This window comes from Oryctolagus cuniculus, chromosome 5 (assembly GCF_051225735.1).
Source record: "Oryctolagus cuniculus isolate XC-2025 breed Fujian yellow rabbit chromosome 5, ASM5122573v1, whole genome shotgun sequence".
Lineage (NCBI taxonomy): Eukaryota > Metazoa > Chordata > Mammalia > Lagomorpha > Leporidae > Oryctolagus > Oryctolagus cuniculus.
This window is the reverse complement of record NC_142871.1, coordinates 56,722,872-56,740,000: the sequence shown is the minus strand read 5'-3', so window position 1 is coordinate 56,740,000 and position 17,129 is coordinate 56,722,872. Positions and strand designations below refer to the sequence as shown.

At 36.9% G+C, this 17,129-nt stretch overlaps 1 pseudogene; it reads right to left on the bottom strand.

Moving 5' to 3' along the window:
• LOC127493248 (dnaJ homolog subfamily A member 1 pseudogene) overlaps positions 1-8,320 on the bottom strand; it is an 88,689-nt pseudogene extending 80,369 nt beyond the window's left edge.
• Positions 8,321-17,129: the final 8,809 nt, after the last annotated feature.

Here is a 17,129-nt window from a genome sequence, read left to right as displayed (position 1 = left end):
CACAAAATTTCTCCCAATCTGTAGCTTGTCTTTTCATTCTGTTAAAAGTGACTTTTATTGAGCAAAAGTTCAGTTGTATTTTAAATTCTCCTTTATAATTGCTTTATATTCTACCCTATATCTGAATAAGTCTTAAAGAAGCACCCCCAAAGACTTGGTACGGATGACTGGCAGAGGGAGCCGGGTAATATGAACCCTGTCTCCAGAAATAGATACTGTTTCTCATCATTGGAGAAGCAGCAGTCTTTAGCAGTCTCAATGATTGGAAAGTACTATTGCAAGACAGTGACCAATGTAATATAAACTTAAAAAAAAAAACATTTTAAGAGCATCTTTTCTTTTCTGAAATCTACCCTGAGGATACCAATGTATTAATCTTGAAATTGCTGTCACTTACTAAAACTATTTAATAATGCAAAATTAATGTTTGTCAGCACCTTTTTAGGTCGCTCTTGAGATTAAATGTATGCAAAAATGCCATTTTGTCAGATCTGCACAGGCAAGGCTAAGTGGGAGAATTGTGGCAATTATCTGAATAATTCAATAAAATTCTCTCTTTTATTTAATTATTCAAATAAATCCTTATTCTTCTTTCCTTGCTCTGGCCTTGGAGATTTTTTGTCATCTAATTTACTTTTGAAAAGTGACATGCTTTTACATGTCTTGTAGAGGTTTAAAATTTTTGATGTTTAAAAATTTAATTGAGATCCTGAAACTACAGGCTTTATAGTGGTGTTGAATCTGACTTACAAATGCTTGATGTAATCACATGTTATCACACGTGTAATTCTATCCCCTAAAGAAACTACTACTTGCTTCTAATTTCAGCTGCCAACATCTGCAATTAGAAACTGGCAAAACAATTATCCCAACAGCTGCTAGAAACATATAGTTTACAACAAAATGTCAAATGTGTTTTTGGATGTTTAATTAAAAAAAAAAAAAAACAAAAAAAACTTGTCCTCATTTTAGTTATCACCTAACCTTTCTCTCAATTAATTAATCATTATGTTGAAGAGTTTCCCAAAGTGATTGCATTCTATCAGTATTCACTACATTTATGCTTAGTGAAGAGATAACAGTACTACAAGGGACATTCAACTGTAAACATGAGCTTGAACTACACAACCATGCATATAGATGCACTTTGTGGTCCCCACTAACTCTAAGACTCCAGGGTTACAATCAAAATAAGGATTCTCTAGATATATAGAAAAAACTTCTCATTCTAATTCCTTATGGCCTTCAATTTAATTCAGCAAAGTTACAAATGTTTCTGTATTCTCCTCTACTGCAGGAATTATTCAAAATGCATTATATAAATCCAATTTCTAAAGGTTTTTGTCAAGGCAAGTCTTTCCTAAAATATTTCTGAAAGCAGTGTCATTTGAGCATACAGGCTAAAACAGGTGTATTATTTTATGTACAAAATTGCAGGTGAGGAAGATTCACGATATTTTTCTGTTGGGTGACTGGAGGAATAAAAAGGTTCTCTGAGATTCTTGGTGTAGATGACTTTCTAATATAGGAATTCTCTTTTAAAAATGGAACAGTGAATTGGGAAAATTCATCAGATATCTTTATTCATTGGTTTTCTAATTTCATCCAATTGTCATTTTCCACAATATAGAGTGATTACAGTAGACAGGATAACATAATTATGTCTTTCTCTTTTAAAGATAATTGTACTTTATTTAAGAATCGTCTGAACACATTTTCTCCAATACAATTTGACATGCAAGCAGACAGAATTATTGGAGTCAAAGAGATACTATAGGAAAAAATAAGATTATGGATCGTTCAAGAAGGATCTCAGCCTCATCTTCCAAAAAACCACAAACACACACACACACACACACTTAGCCCAAGATATAAGTTTGCCAAACAGAAAGGGATCTCCAGAGTTTTTTTTAAGTATATGAGAAATAAAACTTAGTAAACAAACAAGGTCTACTGGTCTGATAGTTGTAAATTTTGAATAAACCTGATAATGAAATTTACATATATTCTTAAGTTACAGAGTTGATATGTTTTAAAGTGCAACATTTAGTATGGGATTGTCTTAAAATGATGAATTACATATGTAATAAACATTGGTGGAGATTCCAAGATGGCGAACTAGGGAAAAGGGCATACTACTCTAGCTCTAGGCTAGGGGAAAACAGAAAGAAAAAAAAAAAATAGTGGGGGGGGAGGCAGTGCTGTGAAGCAGTGGGTTAACGCCCTGGCCTGAAGTGCCAGCATCCCATATGGGCACCGGTTCTAGTTCCAGCTGCTCCTCTTCTGATCCAGCTCTCGGCTATGGCCTGGGAAAGCAGTAGAAGATGGCCCAAGTCCTTGGACCCCTGCACCTTCATGGGAGACCCTGAAGAAGCTCCTGGCTCGGATCAGCCCAACTCCAGCTGTTGCAGCCATCTGTGGAGTTAACCAGTGGAATGGAGGACCTCTCTCTCTGTCTCTACCTCTCTCTGTAGCTCTTTCAAATAAATAAAATAAATCTAAAAAAAAAATCTAGTGGAGGAAGTACATTCTCGGGGAGAGATAGAGAAAAAACTGTAGTAGTGTAACGTAGACCCGGTTGGATAAATAGAAAAATACCTACAGATACATGTTAGTATAAGTTTGTGTATATTACCTTGCACTGCTCTCTAAAGGACTCAGAACTAATGATGAACACACCCACATTCCTATCTCTAAGAAGCAAATGACTTCTTGGAGAATTTGCTGATGTAGGACCCAGGTAGAGAAAACACAAGATAAGCCTAGGGTGTCTTTTAGTACCAAAAGATAAGGAAATACTTGTATTCCCATGCTTATAGCAGCCCAACTTGTAATAGCTAAGATATGGAATCAACCTAGATGCCCATCAACTGATGACTGGATAAAGAAATTGTTATATATATATATAACATATATATAATTAATATATACTAATATTAATATATTAATATAATGTAATATAATATATAATGTATATAATATTACATTATATTTATATATATACATATATAACATATATATATATATACACACACACACGCAATGAAATGCTACTCAACAATAAAAAAGAATGAAATTCTATCTTTTGCAACAAAATTGATGCAATTGGGGACCATTATGCATATGTGTGGCCTTGGGACCCTGTCAGTAAGCAGACCATCTGTCACCAAGTGATGCAGACAAGAGGGGCTCTCACAAGATGATGTACCACACTACTTCAACTTGCAGTCTCCAGCACTGTAAGTTATACAAACCTGTTTTGTATATTAAGTTAATGTGCCTCAGCCACTTCATTGTAGTAATGAAAAACAGACTAACACATCCAGCATTTCAGTGTTTGGAAAAGGACATTAAGAAGCTCTCTTTTTTTATTATTTGGTAAACGCTAAATATAACCAGACTTTTCTATGTCAGGAATGAGAAGGGTGACAGAGAGGGACAGACAATAACAAGACAACGAGAAGGGGCAGAGGAGGCGGGGAGAGAGAGGGAGAAGCAGAAATGTAGTGCCTGTGACAAACGCTAACTGAAAAAGGAAAAGATGATTAAGAATCTCATGGATAGCATGTCTCTGCAGATTACCTGCGGCAGTATTCAAAACAAACTTTATAAAATTACTTAGAGCATTCATTATTAGAACATTCAAAATATGCAAATGATATATTCACCATGAAATAGCAATCCAGCAACCCAGCCCATAAGGGGATACTGCCCTGAGATGAGTAAATTTGAAAATGGAGATTGTAAGATAAGGTAAGGGTTTAAAAATGAGAAAGAAACAAGAGATTTTTACATTTCGATAGAAACACAAAAGGATAGAACTGATACTGCAGAAAACTGATATTAAAGTGGAATAAAAACTTAATCAGAACTTTCAGAATGCAACAAGCAAGATAACGAGAAATCAAGACAGAAATGGGTAGATATGAAATCTAGAAATGAGAGCCACGTGTAGGTAATCATTAATGCCGAAAAGAAACTCAGAAGAATTGAAAGAAATTACACTGAACCAATGATGTTTTTCTGAGCTGAAGAAAGGCATATGAGTACACGAAAAACTGGAACAATTTAAACTACACTGCTACTGTTGATATTATTATCGCTTTGTTATTCCCAGAAACTTTCTGAGAGATCAAAGCTTCAAATAATTTTGTTGGTCACTCCAGAAAGTTCCCAAGAGACCCACCAATTCTTCAACAGAAATATTAAAGGAAAAGATGTATCCCAAGATACTGTTTCCATCTCCCAAATATATTAGATAATTTGGGGGAAATTTGAACAGTCATATTCAGTGATATTAAGTAATACTGTTAATTTCGTAGGAATGATGATGGTATTATGGTGTTTTTTCCAAGACACTTGGAACTTCTCCCCTCAAAATCTTCTCCTAGCTGTGCCTACTGATTGTATACTATTAAAGCCTAATCCTGATCTTCTTCCCCTCCTCACTAAAAGACTTACCTCAAGGTGGACTTAAAAATTTCATAAATTTCCTAACTTTGCTCTCTCCTTTCAGAGGTGCCAGCAATACTGTGGAGGTTGTACTCTCTCTGACTGAGGGAAGTTATGGACTCAGCTCAGTTAAATTAGCAAGTTGATCTGGTGATATTTTGGGAAACCAGTATTCAACAGTTAATTGAAAATCTCATTGTATTCCATGATAAATGCAGTGAAAATCCATCTTTACTTGGTCACAGAATAAAAATAATAAACTGCACAGATTAAAATACCTCTAAGCAAATAAAAGTAATTTACCTTCAAAGAAAGAAGATCTGGTTTGGTCTGTTTTGCTGTATAATGCAAAGTGGAAGTAAAAAAAAATACTGAGTTCATAAAAAAAAAAAAAACAACCCTGTAACCTAAGGATTTTATCTAATCATTCTGTCATTTAGGCAATAGAAAGATAATTTCATGTTTTATTAGTAAAATATATTTTCTGTCTACATTATTGAAAAATTATTAATGATACACTTCAATAGAATGAGAGATGAAGCACGAAGTGTCAAAGATTTTCACTAAAATCAGTTAAATAGACATTGCAATAATTCATCTTTATGAAATAATTAAAATTTAAGTTTCTTCTTTAAAGAAAAGATATATCATGCAAAATAACTGCAATAATAATTTAATCTAAAAATAATAGCCTATCTAAAATACATCAGATTAAATTAGTTGAGACTGAAAAACGTTTGCTGGAAACTGTTGTAAAGGAGTGATATGTAAAAAACTACATTTGCTTATATAAGTGAGACAAAAAACGTTTTCCCACTTGGAATTAGCATTTAAAAAATATGTTCTAAAGCTTTTGTAAGGGGAAATACTATTAGAATGAAAAACAAGAAAAAATACTTCAAAAACTCTTTGAGGAGAACATAAACTGAGGTGAACAGAGTTGAACAATATTGAAAATTGTTTTGTAGAGGCAAGCAGAGGCCACCTCTTAGAGGGCTATGCAAGTCATATTAATATGTTTGGACTCTACTGATGTAATATTTGTTTAAGGAAACTTTACACAAGAATAGAGGGGAGGGTGTTGTTGCGCAGTCGGTTAACCTGCAACATGTCAGAATGCCAGGTTCAAGTTCTGGTTACCCTGCTTGTAATCCAACTTTGATCCAGCTTCCTGCTAATGTGTGTGGGAGGCAGTGGTTGATGGCCCAAATATCTGTGTTCCTGCCACGGGTGTGGCAGACCTGGATGAAATTCCTGGCTCCTGACTTTGGCCTGACCTAGCACTAGTGGTTGAAGAAAAAAGAATAGAGGCAGTGTGACTAGTTAGAAGAGCACTTAAATAATCCAGTAGAGAAATCATGTTGTCCTGGATCAGGCTATTGACAATGTTGATAGAAAAGAGCAGAGAATTTTTTAAGGCATTAGAAGATAGTAATAGATACGCTTTTTTAAAAAACTGATGTAATGGCAGGTTTGAGGGAGATGGAAGAATCAGGATTTCTGTTTTGATACCAGTAGATAGTGGGAGTATTCAGAATTTGGGGGCAGGTGGGGAATGCAAACTTGAGATACAGGTGTGGGTCACCCACATGAACCTGAATTTGTTTTCCACATATTAAATGAGCACTGTGTTACATACTGCTGGGCTACGATCACAACATGATAGGTAAGATAGACACAATTCATATCCTCATAGAATTTATATACCCCTGGAATTGAGGGTAACCTGAATGCAATAACCATTTTTCTCAGAAGTGGTAAAGCTGCATATTACAGTACAAAATTTGACCCCCCAAATATCTATTAAGTACAGTTTTCAAAGTGATCCTTATTCATACTAAATTTAGATATCCACTATTTTACTAACAAACCATTTCTCTGATGAGATCTCCAAAGTATATGTAGAGAGTGAAACGAGATAAGGACTGACACAATATCAACATGCATCAGAATCTAGAGGAAGATCAGATCATAAGTGAGACTCCGAGTTGATGGCCAAAAATTTAGGAAGAAAACCAAAGTTTGTGTTGTGTTGTATAACTAAAAAAGGGAGTAGTTAATAAAGGAAACTTGCTTAACATTTAAAAGGCTACACAGAGTAAGATAAGATCTGAAATATAGTAAGTGGATTTAGTGATTCCAGTGAGAACAAATTTTGCAATTTTAGAGTAGGTGAAGAAGGGAATATGCCAAGAGCCAGCAAAGCAGCCATGAAAACTGAGGGAAAGTGAAATGTGGGGAGCAACTCGGACTAGACTAAGTTACTGGAATTAAGACTTATTCTATGCATCTGCTCTCCCACAATATGGCGCTGGGAGAGGAGTAAACAGCTTCTACACAGCTGCCTCTCACCAACTTGACAAGCTGCAGGAGCTGCTCCTGATTGGAGGAGAGCAGCGTACTCGGCGTGTGGGTAGCAGAGTTGGGATTGGTGGAAGAGGACTATAAAGGAGGAGAGAGACAACATGCACCAGGAACATCTAAGGGGAACATCCGGATAACATCTGAGCAGCCCCCGAGAGAGCCGGCCGGTGGTATGCTGCTCCCCCGCGGAAGTGGGGAAAGTGGCAGGGGGGCCCGCCCCTCCATGGAGGTGGAGGGACAGCAGCCAACCCGGGAAGAACCAGCAGCAAACCCGGGAAGGGCCGAGCAGACAAAAGAACAGCACAGGGTCCTGTGTCGTTCCTCCGCGAAGAGGGGGAGCGACAGTGAAAGATTGAGACAGGAGGAGAATTTGAGGGGGGATATTTTTAAAAAGAGAATTGTAAGGCTGGCGCCGCGGCTCAATAGGCTAATCCTCCACCTAGTGGCGCCGGCATACTGGGTTCTAGTCCCGGTCGGGGCGCCGGATTCTGTACTGGTTGCCCCTCTTCCAGGCCAGCTCTCTGCTGTGGCCCAGGAAGGCAGTGGAGGATGGCTCAAGTGCTTGGGCCCTGCACCCACATGGGAGACCAGGAGAAGCACCTGGCTCCTGCCATCAGATCAGCGTGGTGGGCCGGCCGCAGCGCGCCAGCCGTGGCAGCCATTGGAGGGTGAACCAACGGCAAAAGGAAGACCTTTCTCTCTGTCTCTCTCTCTCACTATCCACACTGCCTGTCAAAAAAAAAAAAAAAAAAAAAAAAAAAAAAAAAAAAAAGAGAGAGAGAGAGAATTGTATATTACACGCAGATAAGAAAGAAAAATGGAAGATAAAAGTATAAGTGGAGACTTTAAAAATTTGCTTTTAAGGTTGTTCAGGTTAGACTACAGGACACAGGATCCAATGAGAATCTAATAATATTGAAGAAAATCAATGACCATGGGCAGTGGAAAAGAAAAAACAGGTATGGTTCTGTTTAGGTTATTTAAGTGATGCCTGAGCTCAAAGAAAAGGCATCTCTATCTTTGCCCATCTCTTTATAAACAGTGCTTGTGGCTGTACTTGGCACACATCAAGTTCTTAATCAATATTTATTAAATGAATGAATGATTAAGGTAGAGGAAGTTGTTGGCAGCTCATGTCAAAATTAGTTAACAACTATTATGAGTAAACGTGTAGATAATGGTGTCAGAGGTTGATCATGGTTGGGGAGCATTGAAACTATCCCTTCAGGGAGAAGAAAAAGCTAGTGTTGTAGGAGACAACAGCATCGTAGTGGCATCTCTTAGGCAGAGGTTGATTTTTCCACCAGCTTCTGCAGTAAGATGAAGATAGCAATTACGTTTGTCCACTTTTTCTAAAAAACTACTTGGCAATTAGGACAGGTCTTTGTTATCATTTTTTGCCTCAGGGATTTCCCAATTAAACTCACAATGTGCAGTACCATCTTGAGTTTAGAATAAATGTTCCTCCCAGACACTTAACTCACCAAAGGGTGTTCTCTTTCATGGCTGACAATCACAGACTTATTCCATAACCCTTTTCTCCCAGTGATGGCTCTGCACTGGGTAACATAAACCTTGCCTCTGGTGTCCCTAAGGCCCCCATCGCTCCACGATACTTTCCCAGTGGGACATAGTCCTCTGAACACATTCTGCCAGCATCCCATGTATGTTTCCAACTTCTCTTATCAATTGGCTCTCTGCATTTTAATGACTTCCAGTGCAAGTAAAATCACACAAGAGCAAAAGTCTTTATGATTTCTTTCTTTTTACTCGTGAAACCTCTTAATCCCAGTTGCATACTGTTTCCACCATTTATCCAGAAACAGGCACCAGTTCTTCAGGGTCAAGTTGCTTCTAGCTTATATGGAGCCTTTGTGCAAATTAGAAAAGGATGCTCTTTCTAAGCAGGACAGTTAGGAAAAATGTACCCCTGTGGGCCAATGCAGTGCAAGAGAAAGTTTGAAAGAGCAGATGGTGTATTTGTGTTTAGAAAGAAGCGCTCTGTCTTTTGGGACGAGGCAACTTCAGGGCAGGGCAGCTATCCACAGTTAGCTAGTGGAACAGGCTGGGGCTTTTGTGCAAGGTGAGGGCCCTAATCGTTCATAAACTGACACAAAGTTTTATATAGATCAAGGAGTAAAAAGGTAACAACCATAATGCAGCCAACGAAAAGGTCATGTTCATATACTGAATTCAGGTCATTATTTAAATTAAAGGTAAAGACTATTTTGGTTTCCAGTACATCCTTTATTTAAAACAATCACAACTTTTTTAATCATTGCTTGAATTACCAAGTCGAATGCTTTTGTTTATAATCGTGAGAGGAAAGGGAAAAGTCAAAATATTGCACAACTAAAAAAGCCCATTGTCCTGAATAATAAAACTGCCAGAGAAGGTAAATCGTGTGTCAGTGCATGGATTTATTTAAAGAAGATAAAAGACTTTGTTTCCTCAAACCCTCTGATGGAGACACTAAATCAAACCCCAAATCTGAAGTAGCAGATATTGGATGTCAGATGCATGGGTCACTCATTCATCTCCCCTTTTGCTTGATATAACTTGGCTCAGAACAAAAGAAAAAGAGTCTGCTGTAATTCAGATGCAAAGATGAAGTCTCAATCCTCCAGGCACTGACGGTGTGTCTGAGATAGCAGTCCCTGAAGTGTCTGTGCGTGGCTCAAGAAACTTTATGATGAGGAGCAACGCGAAGGGGGGCAGTAAATGTGGCTAGATAGAATATGATTTCTTTTCTCATTAATCTCTCATTTTCCCTTCCAGATGCAGGCAGGCCCAATGTCTGCAGAAGAATATTTTGAAAACATTATGAAAAATGACTGTATTTTTCAACTTTGCTTTTTTGAAATTGTTTCCATAAAGAAGGCTAAACAAATATTGTGATGAACCTTTTCATTCCAATGTTTCTGTTGATTCCAGGTTAATTAAGTGAAATCCTTTAAGACCTAAATCAGTGGATTTCTTTGGAGATTTACAAAAATTCAAATATAATGTAATCTAAAATTTATAATTCCAGAATTGCATAAATCTCATGCTTACGCTGTGGCCCCTCTTGATGGAGAGAAACAATTTAGACCCCCAAACAGATATTCTTCTAGCAATACAATACCAATTCAATTTCAACCACTTGAAAAATTTCTCAATTAAACTCTATTTTCTGAACACAAATGATTGCCCACCCTGGAATAGCTTCCTTCTTTGCAAAGCCTCTTCTGCAGGACTGCTGATAAGGAGCTGGCTGAACTGACAACATGGGTGTGGAAAAACATATACACTCAAGGAGTGATCCTGGCCTATACCTCTGTACCCAGGAACTTTGGATAATCCTTAGGTGTTTGTGCTTCTTTTAATTACATTGTTCATGCATTCATCACATACTTATCATACACTAAATTTAACATATGCAAAATGACTAATTCACAAAATGAATTTTTAAATACAGAACTGGGAATAAAAAGTTAATGAACACACTTCTAGGTTAAGCAGGGACACTAGAATGAGTCAAATATATCTTGTTCTTGAGGAGTTTACAATATAGCTGGAAAACTGAACAAAGGATATACATAATTATAATATAAAGAAGGTGACACAAGGCATTTAGGAGTACAAAGTGAGAGGAGTTCAAAAGAAGGAGTCCTCACATTCTTTTGCAACTACAAAAATTTCTGTGAAGCTGTGGAATGTTAGATTGGCTTGAAAGCTGCATAGATTTTGACTGAAAAAATCTAACACACGTGAGCAATAATGTAATAAAGGCATGGAGAAGAAAAGGATGCTTTGTAAGTGTTATATTTTGGTTGAAGATTGGGGTTCATATAAGAGAACATCAGGGATTAAGTCCACAGTTTTAACTTGGGAGCAGTGTGGACTAAATAGGAGTGAAGAAAGATGTGCAGAGGAGGAGGATGTGGAGAGTGTGGTTGGTTCAGGGAGTAGCTACAATGACAGGCATAGACAGGGTCAAGAGGACTCCCGTTAAGGTAACAACTGGGGACGAAAGAAGAGATGCATGTGAAAGCCTTTCTAAAGGGTGGCTTGCTCAAAGCTGGCAGACATTAAATGTGGGGATCAAAGGGAGAAGGGGACTCTGGGACTGAGTTTGGGCCCAGAGACCAAGAGAGCTGTGTTGCCACACAGCAGAGAGGAGGGACTGGCTGTGAAGGAAACACAGCACTTTTCTTTCAAGATTGTGTTAATTTCAATACTTGGTGGGCTAGGCAGGAGTAAAGCTATTTCTCGATCTGTCTATGAAGGGCATCATATTGCAGCTCTGGGTATAAATCTGAGGTCCCTGTGCTTGATGATGAAAGTTTAGATGAGAAAGTTGACAGCATTGCTGTGGGAGACAGAAAATTAAGGGGAAGAGTGAAGACCAAAGGGAGTATCAGGAAATCAAACCTTAACACTGCTGAGAAACTGAGGAGCGGAAGGCTGTTTTTGGTGGTTAGGTGGTGACTGGCAACTTGAAGAGAACTTTTTTGTATAATGCAGGGAGTGGAATCCAGAAGGCAGTAGCCTAGGTGAGGAAGGATAATGAAAGAAAGACAGATATCACCATTTGACATGCAGCTTATTCTCTGTCTCTGGAACTATAATATACTGTTAGGATGACCAGAGTTAGATTAGGGTGGCCAACTATCCTTTTCTGTCCAGCCAGTTCTATTTTAGCACTGACAGTTTGCATCCTGGGAAACCCCCTTGTTTCTAACAAGACCTAGAGATGGGTGATTGACATCTCTGAAGAGTGGTTCTCTAATTTTGTAACGTGAGATTAATGATATCTGTAGTAGCCAACATACAAGATTGTTTTGATCAATGTGAAATAATATATATACATTCAAATACACTATGGAGTGCATTTTAATACACTAAAATACATTAAAAACATTAAAAACACTATGTAAATGAATACAAATGTGGGCTTATTTCTATTAAATTTTTATTTTTAAATTTTATTTTATGCAAGAAAGCATAATAAATAATTATTTGTTGAAATGTTCACTACAGTCTGCTCTTTTTTTGTCAATTAACATCTCCTTGCCAGTGATCTGATATTAGCACTGAAATTAGTAATTAATTCTGTTTATATGGCACCCAACACCCAAGAGCCTCTAGGCACCTAGCCAAATCCTTTTTTAAATATAGTCATTAAATGGAGGAAAAGAGCCAAGCAAATTCCTAAGCCAGCAAGTGAAAAAAAAGAGCAACTGGAAACTGGAAAAGGAAAAAAAAAGAACGTAAAACAAGTATCAATTAAAAGAATTTCACCCATTATCTAGGGGCAGAAAGTACACCTCAGACTTAACAGAAAGTTCGTTGTGTAAAGTGAACTGCGATTCCACTGACCTCTTTACCAAAGAGCCTCTGAAGAGATTTTTTTCCACAAACATCCAACTTTTTCTTTATTAAAAACACAATTAGGCTCTTCACTTACCAAATTCTGACTTTTCAGTTGTAAGAGATCTTATTGATCACTTCCCCTCACCATCTTATTTGATATGCACTTTTTGTAGGAAAAACTCTGGGGAATGATTTATTAATGTATCTGGCTTGACTCAGTGAATGAAGGAGTTGAAGGATCTCAGAGTCGAGGCAAGGAAGGGCTTGGATCTTTGATTGGAATCCATAAATCCCTCTACTTACACTGCAGTTCTCTCCTCCTTCTCAGGCAAAATCACAGTTCTCTGGTCCTAGAGCATTTTGACTCCGTTTTATCTCCCAAAGTGTGTACTGATAAGATTTTGGCTTTCCTACGTTTTATCTTCTTGCCTATTCTCATCTTCTGATGCTTCTCTTGTTGCTTTTTTCTATTAATAGCTTTAAATATTTCTAGAAATGGTAGATGTGATATGATTCAGAAGAATACTATTCAATGACTTAATTATTGTTTCTTCAAGAAATTCAGCGCATTTGAGATTATCTTTCATTACCCCCTCAGACTGTCTTTGAAGATTTTCCTGGGAGTCATCTCATATTTAAAGTGTCTCCTTCATCTCAATTGATTTACAAGAAACAAAAGAGTTTGGAGTATCTTCAAAAACAAGCTATTGGATAATTTGCAGAGAGATTATTTGTTTTAGTAGTACTTTACTACTATACCAGTATGCTATCTTAAACTATGTACGAATGTATTGGTGAGCTATGGACAAATTTGACCTGGCAACTACATTATGAGATGTTTATTCTGCATGAACCTTGTTATATAATTTCTGATCTCTAGTGGTATTGATCAAATTATTATATTAATATATCAATATGTGATATTGTTAGCAAGAACATCTTGTTTAAAACAGTATCTGTTTAATGCATTAATAGCTTGTCACAGAACAAGTTTACGTCAGATTATGATCCAGATATTTCTCACTTTCCCTTGTAGATCCTTAAATTGTTAGCTGATACCAAGGTGCCTGTTGCTGAGAACAACTTAAAATCTTAGTGCTTTCAAAATACTTCCACTCAAATCAGGTGAAAACACGGAGGGCTCCTGTATGGGACTGTGACTGTGAAGACCAAAGCTTGAAAGTTGTGGCACCTGTGTCGTGGTTTGCAAGGATGTTTCCAGAGGACTAGGAGCCCTGACATGATGTTCTAAGATCCATGTTCACTTCTGATTCTAGCATCTATTAGTGGTTTGACTTTAGGTAAGAGATTAATCCTGCCATGTCCAAGTTCTCTTATCTACAAAACAGGAGAATATACAGATTAAAAAGATAAAAATATATTACAAATGCTCATAAATTATAAAATGATTCACAAACCTTTTGTATTAATACTTAGTTCATTTTTAAGTGCTCATTGCTCTTTGACAAATGATGCCAAGAACTTTGTAAAACAGACCCAAAATATCTTTGCTTGTCATAAGTAGGCAAGTATAAGTAGAGCTGTACATATTTCTGTTAAATTTTATTTTGCAGAAGAGTACCTTAAATTCTATTATTTGGAAACAATTTTTCTTCTTGGTTTTCTGGGATAAAACATTTCAAATAAACTTCACAAATGAGGCACAAGTCTATCTTGTAATATTGGTTATAGATTCCTGAAATTGAATTGTATTTCACTCTTAAAATTAGCTTTACAATTTCATAACTTTTTTTCTTTTGTAAGGAAAATTTGGCCAAAATCCAGCAGCATTGTTTATATGATGTCAGTCAAAATTTGGTCCATAGGATTAGGATATTTTCTTTCTTCATGCAAACACAAATAAAAGCAGTTATTTATAAAATTTTTCCAATAAATTTTTATTTTGGGACAAAATAGTAACTTTGATGGCACTGAATGTATTTGAGAAAGATTTTTCTTTTTAAACTTCATAGAAAAATACCTCCATTCTTTGAGGATCATTTTTAGGTATTTATTACAATAATTTTATTATCTATAGTTAAAATGCAAACTTAGATGATTTAGCATATAGACTTGTATATTTGTCTTAATATAAATATATATTCTTCCCACCAAAAATCACCAGTTTCTTGATATTTTCTTTTTTCCTCAAACCCCTATGAAGTTACTGATTTTTACAAATAAATTAGCTGTGCATAGCAATTTCTCTCTGTTTTAATCCTAGTTTCTGGCACAAAACTCCTTTAAAATATAAATTGCCCTGGGATCTTTGCTATTTACTTTTGTATCAAAGACTTCTTTCTAAATCTATATCAATAATCATGCTGAGTGAAGCATACTGTGTTCAATTCATTGCCCAGAGAAAGAGGAAGAATTTAGTTGATTCTCTCTGGCTTTGACTTCACCAGAGGTACTAGTACCCAGGGCAGCTTCTAGACCACCAAAGATGGGCAATATTATTGCCTTTAATCACAATCTTCTGCTATTCTTCTTTTGAATTTTTTTGAATCATTATTGAATGTGGTGGCAGATGGCATGTCTCTCAGTGAAATCAAAAGCATATGGCAAACTGTTTTCAATAGTGCATGCCACCTAAGTTGCAGTATTTATATTTCAAAAGAAAAAAAATTAGCTTCTGATACAAAATTTGCATGTAGTTATAATGAATATACAATTCCCAAACACCATACAGTTCGAATTTGTAAATGATTGCATGGAAATCCTCTCTTTTAGAAATGTAGAAACTGGCTTCTTATGGATGGATCAGGTCATTGTAAGAAAGAGGCCAAAAAGGAACTTTTAATATTGTTGCTTAATAGACTTAAAACCTGAATGAAGTTAGTAAACTTTCAAGACAATATTATCTATTTAGGTTAAGAAAACACTGCATTCATTTTACATGTGGGTCTCTTACCATTCTTCAACTGTTTCTGTTCATTCAACTATATGGTAGCATCACAAGGAAGGGGCTGACAATTTCCTTAAAGCTATTTGTTCTCTTCATTATGTCTTTACAAATAACTCAATTCAAAGTATTAGTGGTTATTAAGAACCAAAAGGACAGTGACAACAATAAAAGTCCCAAAAAACAACTTAGCTTTTCCCACTACACAATAAGCCTGCCCTCCCTGAAGACTAGATTCAGACTTAATATTACTTCACATCATCCTATCTCTCAGGAATTGGTAGTTTTTTGCAAGCAGAAAATCAGCACCATGCAAACAGGGACAGCTGCTGTGATAGCAACCCTGTAATCATCCAGGCTGACCTCCCTGAGGAGTAGGAAGGGAGGGAGGGAGAAAACAACACCAGTGCTCAGAGAGGCTTCCCATGTGAGAGGAGCTCAACACTTAGGACCTTGGCTGTGTATACGTCTTAATTCTATGGCAGCATTTTCTATTAAGTGAAAAGTACAGTGTAATTTTTTTTTCTCTGCAGATACCTACTTTTTCTTTTAATGGACTCAATGTTTGCTAACACATCTTAGGACTTATGTCGAGTGCATCTCTGAATTCAAGCTGTTACATCATGACCAATTCCCATAACACAGATTGATAATCATCTCTTTTTCTTTGCTTCAAATTTGACACACTAACTGGAAACTATTAGATATGATAAACATCCTCTCTTTTCCTTATTATTCTAAGAGAATTTCACTACTAGATTTTTCATCTTTTTGAACTGGTATGCTACCTTGTGTACATTTATTTCTTATCAGATTCATTATATTTATCTTCATTCATCACACGTATGATTTTATAACTCAACAAGGCAACTTAATGGAAATTATGTTGGATGTCACTTCTCCCAGTACTGCAATGTTGCTTTGCTGTACCTCCTCCCATTTGCTCTTTGTTGTACTATTTAGATATGCTACAGGGTTTGCAAAAACACCTTTACCTACAATGAAATGCTTGTTACTCAGAAATTTCTTAACTGATTGAAAGACCCAGGGTTCATTTTACACAGCATGATAGCTCTGGTGACTGGTTGCCACTGCTCATTTTTGGCAGATAAAGGATTGGAGTATTTTTTTCTATCAACCAGAATTACATTGACATTCTGTAGTATTATGATAAATTCTTATGTACAAGGAGTGTGTAGTTGTACATTTTAATAACTAAATGTAAAAAGGGCTATTTGGAGCCTGCTTAATATTCACGTAGCATCACGGTTAAAAGCACATAATCTGGAGCCAATTGCCTGTGTTAATTCATGAAGTCTTTCACTTATCAGCTTTTTAGTTTCGGCAAGTTACTTGATCTCTGTCCCTCAATTTTCTCAAGTGTAGAATGGGAATAGTAATAATATTTTCCCCACATAGGTATTGGAAATATTGAATGAACTAATGAATATAAAGCACTCAGAACAATACCTATCATGGCCGGCCCCGCAGCTCAATAGGCTAATCCTCCGCCTGCGGCGCCTGCACACTGGGGTCTAATCCCAGTCAGGGCGCCGGATTCTGTCCTGGTTGCTCCTCTTCCAGGCCAGCTCTCTGCTGTGGCCAGGGAGTGCAGTGGAGGATGGCCCAAGTGCTTGGGCTCTGCACCCCATGGGAGACCAGGATAAATACCTGGCTCCTGGCTTCGGATCAGCACAGTCCGCCAGCCACAGCAGCCATTGGGGGGGTGAACCAAAGGAGAAATGAAGACCTTTCTCTCTGTCTCTCTCACTGTCCACTCTGCCTGTCAAAAAAAAAAAAAAAAAAACCTATCACACAAGTAGAGCAAATATTATATAAAAGCTTTGCTTTTAAATACTTTATAAAAGGTGGAAAATATGGATTTATGCTTATAGACTATTGTATTACGTGTTTTATTGATCCTGTAATTCATCTGCCAATGGTCAATCCTCTAAACCTCTCTGATTGCTAATTTTTCCATTGTACAATGGGAATAGAGGGATTGCATAGGCATCAGAGAGAAAGGATGTAAAGCCACCATTCCAGTTCCTAG